Genomic DNA, 10,477 nt, shown 5'->3' on the forward strand with positions numbered 1-10,477 from the left:
TTCTGATGTCCTGCCATTGTGTATCTATATTTATGTATCCTACCTCAGTCCTATGTGTGATGTCCCATACAATCCTACACCTGTGCCCTGTTGGATCCTATCCTGTACCTGATATTCTGTGTCAATTTCTGCTCCATGTAATTTTCTTGCTGTGGCCCTCCAGTTACTCTCATATAATGGTTCCTGATTTATGACCAGGCTACTCTCAATTATTTGTGACTATATCCCTCCAGTCCTTGGATGCCTTCTGCAATAGAATATATTTACTCCACCCATGCCTGTAAGTCACAAGACTTCAGTATATCCAGTACTCAAACTAAATCTTATCCTCTTTGTGTTATTGCAATCTGCAGCCTGGACATCTAGTAAGTCTCTCTTCAACTTAGTTCATACTGGCAGCACTCTACTTTTAATCAAAACACACTCTGTACCTGATTATCCCAGCAGTTAACCACCACTTGGCTACTGTGAATACTGTACCCTCTTAGTTCAGAAGTCTTCAGCCAGCAGATCCTGCTGACCTGACCTGCAATTAACTCCTGCTTTGTATCTAGTTTTATTCAAGTGCTGCTGTCTTCAGTTACACCAGCCTTGTCTGCATAACCTAGCCAAAGACTGTTTGTTATGAAGCATAGCCCTGGCAAGTCATTCTGATTCCTGGCTGTCTGCAACTAACCCTTGCCTTGTCAGCTGCTGCACTCCAGGTAAAATATCTTGTGGTTTCCAGCCTATTGTGTTTGCCCTTCCTACTGGAGGTTTAAGTCCAGGCAGCATTTCAATTACCGGTTTGTAAATACAGCTCTAAGGGAAAAGGAGTGGCTGTTGTTTGTGGAAGACCCTTTTACCAGCTCTTGGTGTAACAAACACATAGTGCTAAGTTGCCTAACAATGACAAGATACAAAATCATTAACCGTATGGGGTATATTTACTAAGGTCCCAAATTAATTAGAATCCATTCGAGTTCCGTTTTTTACTCTAAGTGGCATCTCGGGATTTACTATCCAAGAAAGTCAGCCATGTTTGTTGCATTCATATTTTTTTACACAGCTGCGAACACAAATACGAATTAATACACCATCGGTCAAATACGATTGTTATTTAATATAACACGGTAATTTACTAAGGATTCGTATTTGTGTTTTCGGTCGTTAACACCTTAAAGTCGGCCGCAAATATCCTCGAATCTTATAAAAGTTCACATTTAAAATAGTGTGTTTGACATCTATCACTACTCTTCAATTACTAAGGTAAGTATAATAAGGTTCCTTTATGGTTTTGACTGTATTGTGTGTGTTTTGTAGGATACCTGTTATGTTTTGATCAACAGTACACTTTGGGGGTAATTCCAAGTTGATCGCAGCAGGAATTTTTTTAGCAGTTGGGCAAAACCATGTGCACTACAGGGGGGGGGGCAGATATAACGTGGTGTAGAGACAGTAAGATTTGGGAGGGTAATTTTGTTTCTGTGCAGGGTAAATACTGGCTGCTTTATTATTACATTGCAAATTAGATTACAGATTGAACACACCACACCACACACCGAAATCTAACTCTCTCTGCACATGTTATATCTGCCCCCCCCCCTCCTGCAGTGCACATGGTTTTGCCCAATTGCTAACATAATTCCTGCTGCGATCAACTTGGAATTACCCCCTTTGTTTTGTTGTTTTTATTGTTACAAATGTTCAAAAAATCCAGTCCTGTTATTGTAAACATTATATTTGCACAGCATTTATGTTGTGCTGTTTTGTGTTTATGAATGTTACCTCATGCATAAACATAATCCTAAGGTAATGTTACCTAATAGAATGATGTCATGTAAAATACTTTTGTAAAAATATAAATACTTAACCTCTGCTGCATGTGTAAGATATGTTGCCTGATTGTGAGCATGCATATGATTTCCTTAAACAACTCTAAGTAAATTGTTATGTAAACAATATCCAAACAACTGTATCATGTTGTACCTTGTTTTTACTGGTACATTAGTTTTACAAACAATTTAGTTATAAAACAAAAACCACTTCTCACACTTGTGAGTGCAACATCAAAAATGCAACTAGCATAACATTTTCATTTAAGAATTTCCACACATGATTATGTTAATTTATTTTGCAGGTCGGCCTCTTGAGGTGGATGGGCCTTTACCACTGGTGTCTGTATGAGTTCGGCCAGCACGTCTGGGAGGGGACATTACAGGTGTCACTAAGGGGGTTGTGGTAGAGGAACTGGAACTTGTGTGCTCACCTTGATGAGTGAGATGCTGGGTTAGTGTAGTCAGAGTCAAAGTTAAGTCTCTAGTTGCAGACGTGTGGCTCTCCGTGATTCTGACCATGGTGTCTTGTGTGGTTTGTGTTGCAGTCAATATCTGCTAGTAGGTTTGATGGAGCCTGTGATTGTCATCCATGACTCGTAGGTATGTATCTATCATGTGATTATTGTCTGCCCTCATTAATTCTAATGTGTTTGCCATTCAGGTGAGTTCATTTGTTTGCTGTTGCTTCTGCAGAGACGTGGAACATAATGCTCAAGACTGGAAATATATTGCATTTGTCTACGCAAACAATCTAAATTATTTGCTTGCTGGGTGGACCAGCTGTCCCAAAATGCCTGGTCTTGAGACTGTGCTATAGGTGTGGTCGGGCTTCTGTCCTGCTCAGGTGTCTGGTGAGTGGCAGAGTTGCAAACTGTGTGGATGTTGGGTCTGGCAGGGGTATGGCAGTGAGTTTGGGGGTAAATGTTTCCTCATTGTCTGTCCTGCAGTTGCCCTGGCTGACTTGCCTGAAGATTCGTGTCTGCTGAAAATAGAAAGCAGTAGTGTGTAAGTAGAATATTTACAAATTATTTTGTTTTGCAAATGTGTTGTTTTATTAGTGCTACTATTGTTTATTGTATTCGATTTATTTCTGTGTGTTGGAAAACCTAGATTTGTCTCATATATTGTTTCTTCTGTTTTTAACATATGCGCCTCACATTTGTTGGCCTAAGTGTTTTGAGGCAATAGTGTCCATTTAGTTTGTGGTGAAATATTTACCACTTAAGTTTTGCACTAATTTGATTCATAAATCATTTTTATAACATTGGAGTATTTGAAGTAAGTTTCCATTTCTCAAAAATGTGGGATATAGGATATATCATTAATTCACATTTCATGTGTTTCATTCTTGAAGGTGAAACATAATTGTCACGTTTCATGTGATTGGTTGTTAAGGGCAACATAGCATCTTAAGTAGGACAACAATAGTACAGCATATTTAGCACTGTTTGGAGTAGTGTAAAGTGTGTGTGTAAATATGAGTGTTGTGTGTTTGTGCAAATTAACTCACCTGGCAGCTCTGGTGAATGCGGTGACATGGGTGGCTGACTGTCCAGCGGCTGCTATGTGGGCACGGCTGAGACCTGGGATATGTGTCGTCGTGGTGATGGCTGTAGTTGTGTTCTGGAAGACACACCCAGACTGTGCTCCTGCGGGGGCAATTTGTGTGTGGATGGTCCTTTGGGAAAAAGTGTTTGAGTTATTTTTGGTTCAACATTGTGGCTAAAATACACCCAAGGTTGATATACTTACCAGCATCAGCAGCATCCTCTGCTACAGTCAGAGTGGAGGTATGGCCAGAAAGTCTTTGTGACTGTTTAGACACTGCAAAAGGATAGGATGCACTTTAACATTTTAAACTACAAAAACCACTACATTCAAATGTGCCGACACATTACTCCTAAGCTCAGGGCCGATGCTACGGTGTTCGGCGCCCCCCTGCAAACTATAAATTTGTGCCTCCCATACTTTCCAAAGGGACAGCGCACGTCAAACAAGGGACGTGGTCTCACAAGGAAAGGGCATGGCCAGCAAATTGTACCGCCCATTTAAAACACCTCCAGTAGTGGCGCTACTTACACATAACACCCCAATAGTAATTCAGCTTACATGTAACGCCCAATCAGAAATGACCCAGTGGTAGTGCAGTTTGCACGTAACACCCAAGTAGTAACGCCCCAGTAGTAACACCCCAGTAGTAGCGCAGCTTACACATAACGCCCCAGTAGTAACACCCCAGTAGTAGCGCAGCTTACACATAATGCCCCAGTAGTAACACCACAGTAGCAGCACAGCTTACACATAATGCCCCAGTAGTAACAGCCCAGTAGTAGCGCAGCTTACACATAATTCCCCAGTAGTAACACCCCAGTAGTAGCGCAGCTTAGACATAACACCTCAATAATAATGCAGTTTACCTGCAACACCCCAGTAGTAATGCCCCAGTAGTAGCGCAGCTTGCACATAACACCCCAGTAGTAATGCAGCTTACATGTAATGCCTCAGTACTAATGCCCCAGTAGTAATGCAGCTTACATGTAATGCCTCAGTAGTAACGCCCCAGTAGTAGCACAGCTTGCACGTAACACCACAGTAGTAACGCCCCAGTAATAATGCAGCTTACATGTAATGCCCCAGTAGTAACGCCCCAGTAGTAGCTCAGCTAACACGTAACGCCCCAGTAATAATGACCCAGTAGTAGCGCAGCTTACATGTAATGCCCCAGGAGTAATGCAGCTTACATGTAACGCCCCAGAAGTAACGCCCCAGTAGTAATGCAGCTTACATGTAACGCCCCAGTAGTATCACAGTTTGCACGTAACACCCCAGTAGTAATTCCCCAGTTGTAACACCCTAAGTAGTCATGCAGTTTACATGTAACGCCCCAAAAGTAACGCCCCAGCTGTAATGCACTAGTAGTAGCGCAGTTTGCACATAACACCCCAGTATTAATGCCACAGTAGTAATGCCCCATTAGTAGCACAGCTTGCATGTAATGCACTAGTAGCAACGCCCCAGTAGAAGAACAGCTTACAAGTAATGCCCCAGTAGTAATGCAGCTTACATGTAATGCCCCAGTAGTAACGCCCCAGTAGTAATGCAGTTTACATGTAATGCCCCAAAAGTAACGCCCCAGTAGTAATGCAGCTTACATGTAATGCCCCAGTAGTAGCGCAGTTTGCAAGTAACACCCCAGTAGTAATGCCACAGTAGAAACGCCCCATTAGTAGCACATCTTGCATGTAATGCCCTAGTAGCAATGCCCCAGTAGAAGAACAGCTTACACGTAATGCCCCAGTAGTAATGCAGCTTACACGTAACGCCCCAGTAGTAATGCCCCAGTATAAGCGCAGCTTACACGTAACGCCCCAGTAGTAATGCAGCTTACACGTAATGCCCCAGTAGTAATGCAGCTTACACGTAACGCCCCAGTAGTAATGCCCCAGTATAAGCGCAGCTTACACGTAACGCCCCAGTAGTAATGCCCCAGTAGTACCACATCTTACACGTAATGCCCCAGTAGTAACGCCCCAGTAGTAGCGCAGCTTACATGTAATGCCCCAGTAGTAATGCCCCAGTAGTACTACATCTTACACGTAATGCCTCAGTAGTAATGCCCCAGTAGTACCACATCTTACACGTAATGCCTCAGTAGTAACGCCCCAGTAGTAGCGCAGCTTACACGTAATGCCCCAGTAGTAACGCCCCAGTAGTAGCGCAGCTTACATGTAACGCCCCAGTAGTAACGCCCCAGTAGTACCACATCTTACACGTAATGCCCCCGTAGTAACGCCCCAGTAGTAATGCAGCTTACACGTAATGCCCTAGTAGTAATGCCCCAGTAGTACTACATCTTACACGTAATGCCCCAGTAGTAATGCCCCAGTAGTAGTACATCTTACACGTAATGCCCCAGTAGTAATGCCCCAGTAGTAGCGCAGCTTACATGTAATGCCCCAGTAGTAACGCCCCAGTAGTAATGCAGCTTACATGTAATGCCCCAGTAGTAACGCCCCAGTAGTAATGCAGCTTACATGTAATACCCCAGTAGTAATACCCCAGTAGTACTACATCTTACACGTAATGCCCCAGTAGTAACGCCCCAGTAGTAGCGCAGCTTACATGTAATGCCCACAGAAGTGCAGTTTATTCACACACACCCCTACTTCACACACATGCACAGTGTTGGACTGGGGCATGGAGGGCCCACTGGGGGAATGCTGTTGTACAGACCCATGCTTAAGGGAGTGGCCAGCCACCACAGAGGTTTGACTAACCATTAAAGAGTACATTTTCTGTGTAACTATATAATAAATCATATTCTTGTGAAGTAGAATGTAACATATGTATAATGCATAATTCAAGTGCACCTGGATAAAGTCTGGAACCTGATCCCTAGAGGAGGAGGAGGGCCCACATAAGGTGGGGTCCCCTGTGTGCCAGTCCAACCCTGCATGCACATACATAAATACACATACATACATATACACACACACACACCCACACACATAAACACACACACACTTTCTCTGTTACTCTCCCTGGCTGGCAGGATCTGGAGCAGCATGTCCTCCTTTGTGGCACTGCAGTCTTATAGTCCCATGTTGCCCCAACCCTTCTGCCCATTTATGCCCGCCCCCTCCATCCATGTAGCCCCACCCCCTCCATAAGATCTGTCATAGGAGGGGAGGGGATGCTTTCAGCTGCTGGTTCCGATGCCTGTCATGCAGTGACAGGCTTAGCAGCCGGCAGCAGCAGGGGGGCAGCAGCAGGTATGCAGAGCATATAGAGTGCATCTCCTGCCTGGCGCCTACCTGCTCTGCATCCCTTTGCTGAACAGGTAGCGCTGGGCCTGCCTAAGCTGATGTTTGCCATATTGCACATTTTAACAATCACTAAGCAAAACATATTTTCAGAAACACAAGGCAAACATTTAAACACAACTACAAACTATGTAAGCTTTCACTTCCCTCATGCGCTTTTAATCCTCTTTCTGTTCGTATCTACATAACAAGACTTCCTTTGATGACACAAAATCCTTAGCCTGTCATCCAAGCAGAAACTTTATAATGTTCTGTTTAATGACGCTACTACTGTATGTTTATATACCCTGTACTTGTTCTCTATTGTATTGAACTGTAAGACACTGGCTTCATGTTTTGCCAAATTGTACACTATGCTTTTACTAAAATCACCACATGTGGCACCATATAAAGGCTTGCAAAATAACTTAAATAACAACGTACCTATGCATTACACACATCACCATATATTTTCATTTGGTCCACAATACACTATTTTATAAAAGACTGTATGGAAGGAAATATATTTATACACAATAGACATATATCATATTAATGACTGGTGTGCAGGAAACTAAAACAAAAGTCATGTAAATTAATTCAGACAACCACATTCAAAAATAAATGTTTCAATATGATGTGTTGAGAAACATAAACACAACATACATTTCTGTGCGGACAGAATACACAATGGAAGATGAGATTAAAAAATAAGACAGCACTATTGATGCCAAAACCAGACTCAAACTGCTTTTTGTTGCTAAAAATCTATAAACCAAAAAAAATATATATTAAAACACTTAACTTACCAGCCACCTTGGGACAATCAGAGTCCCGTACATATGTCCCCCTCACTACCTCTGGAGGGATCAGGTTCAGCAGCGGCTCCTCAAACTCCAAATAAGTGGCTATAAATGGACGTCCCCCTCCTATTTGATGTGCCGACTTGGCCTCCTTCACCATTTTGACTTTCACACGATGCTTGATCTCGTAAGAAGCAATTTCTGCATGTCTCCTCTGTTCTCACCACGCCCTCAATATTTACAATTCACAGCGTCAACCACCTTCTTCCACATTAAAGATTTTTTCCTGGCTGACACCTTAGCTGCATCCAGACCAAAGAGCTGGTGATGATATTTCATTATCATCCTCACCAGGACAACATTCTCGGCAAATGTGAACTTCACATTGCGCCCTGACTTGATCCTGCTACGCGGCTGCTCAGGCGCTTCCTCTGCCACCTTCACCACCTCTCCCCCTAACTACCCTCCTCCACCACACTAACCTCCTCCACCTCACTAACCTCCTCCACCTCTCCAACCTCTGACTCAGACATGCTTAGGAGGAACAACACTTAACACTAAAAAATTAACACAAACAAAACACACTCCTCCTCTACCTCTACACAGCACACACACACACACACACACACACACACACACACACACACACTGACAAGAGACTTGAAAAAAACTAGGACAGAAAATATGACACACTAATAACTAACAATACAACAATAAAGACAAGACAACTTTTACAGCTCAGCACTCAGAAATTGCTACCCAAATATCCAAAACACTCACCAACTCCTCACAGCACTACCTCTCTCCACTACACTAACTAAACCCACAAGGTTCAATCTGTTTGGGGCGTATTTATATGGCAGCGCTTTGACACTCCCACGTATTCCACATTACCAATCCCACTTCACCTTCAAAATCAAATAAAATTGAAAAATGCTGCCGCAAAATCCACAAAACACTGCCGCACCTGAAAAATACGAATTACGGGTCACAACATCCATCTTCGGCCGAAAACAAACACATTTGGCCATAAAAACACAGCCAGAAATACAAATTACATCAAAAAATATGAATAGGACAAACTCGAAAAATGAGTAAATTACAGAATACAGATTTAAAAAGTTGCAATTTTGCACGGCCAATGTCAGTCGAAATTCAATTGCTACTAAAATCGGTTCCAACACGAATCTTAGTAAATATTCCCCTATGACTTCTTCCCCAACAACAGGCTCACCATCCAGCACTGGTTTAACAGCTTCATGAACCTTGTCATCAGAACCTATGAAATACATGAAAGTATAGTATTGTGTTTTATATGTCAATGTAGTACACAACATACTGTAGCATTTTTTTTTTAGTTTTTGTGTTTGAAAAATCACAAATGTGTGTGAACAATACAGCAGTCTGAATGTACTGACAACTAATAAAACATTCCATTGTAGCCTTTTAAAAAATTTGGCAAGTATATTTTGTATTGCTTGCTTTGTATTGTGCAATGTTAATGTTGTTTGCGAGCTCAAACAAAGACTCACCAGGAAGGTGTCATGAATATGTCCCAGAAATCACGTGTGCTGTGTGCAGGAGGGACAAAGAATTATATGTTAAATTCACTATAAAATGCTGAAAATCTTCTTAATAAAAAAGTGACCCATCTTCTCTTCCTCCTCATCTCCCATGAATCTGCATTTGTGGCCTTTTTTTGTTTTGTTAACATAAATGACACAATTAAGACTCTACTACATATGCACTGTCAGTCTGCAAGTCAAGTTGTTTTTAAAATATAAAGGCAACCAGTTTTGTAGGTAAAAACATACATATTGGACAGAATATAAAAAAAATCTAATAGTAAAAATAAAACAAGTTTAGCAGTAAAATCATTGCAAGATATACTTTTACATAATTTTAAATAGTCAAGTTAAAAAAAAACCACCATAAAAATAACTTCTGCAATATAAAAACCTATGGTTCTGTCAATCAAAAACACAGGTATTTACAAAATGTTTGTCCTCGTACTGTATTAGTTTGTCACTGCCACACAAATACATGAAAAATAAAACTTGCAAAATGCAACACTTTACTATAGTAAGTAAACCTCCAAAACACTACCTGCAGAAACCTAAGCTGGGTACACACTGGAGCGATGTTAGGCAGTGAAACACATTAGGGTTGTCAGATTATCAGGATGCTTTACTGAATTGGAAACCGAACCAGCCCCGGATTACCACCTTTGAATTACAAGAGATCCAGAGACTTTTCGGCCTAAAACCGTATTGCATGAGGGACCTATTCACCAAAAGGACATTGCTAAACCATCATTCCTCTAATGGTAAATTGCATGCATCTCTAAATGGATTAACTCTGCAAAGAGACTCTTGTTGCACTGGACTATGAATTCTACAGGGGCACTATTGGAACGGACTCCATCAATTTAGTTTTATTTCAGTCCTGACCGGATATCTATGGTAATATCTAATTTTTAACCACTGTATATGAATTCATATAATTTTTTTACTTTTTGTTGTATGTATGCATTACTATGTTTTTTTATTAAATTATCTTGATATTTTATACTATGGTTATGTACTGATATATGAGTGCAGCCTCCACCCCTATTCCATTTCTGTAATTCTGTGGAGGGACTTCCCTATTTTTTGGGCTGCAGTTTAGCGAGGCATCCCCTACTTCAGTGCCCTCAATACCTGTGTACAGGTTTCTCTTTCTTTGATGTGTTTGATGCTTTGCCAGGTTTGATGTGCTATAAATTGCATGGTGATAAAGTACCAGCCAATCAGCTTCTATCCGTCATGTTACATGCTGTTTTTAAAAAAATGACAGGAGCTGGTTGGTTGGTACTTTATCACTGTGCAATTATTCACTCTCCAAGGCTTGATAAATCTGGGCCACAGAGAATAAAAAGCAATCACAAACCTCCTCCACTCCACAAAACACAGGAATCCCCCCCACACACACATACACACACACACACACACACACACACACACACACACACACACACACCACTGACTAAACATAAAAATATGACAAAGACAGAAAA

The sequence above is a fragment of the Pseudophryne corroboree genome, chromosome 1 (assembly GCF_028390025.1).
Source record: "Pseudophryne corroboree isolate aPseCor3 chromosome 1, aPseCor3.hap2, whole genome shotgun sequence".
Lineage (NCBI taxonomy): Eukaryota > Metazoa > Chordata > Amphibia > Anura > Myobatrachidae > Pseudophryne > Pseudophryne corroboree.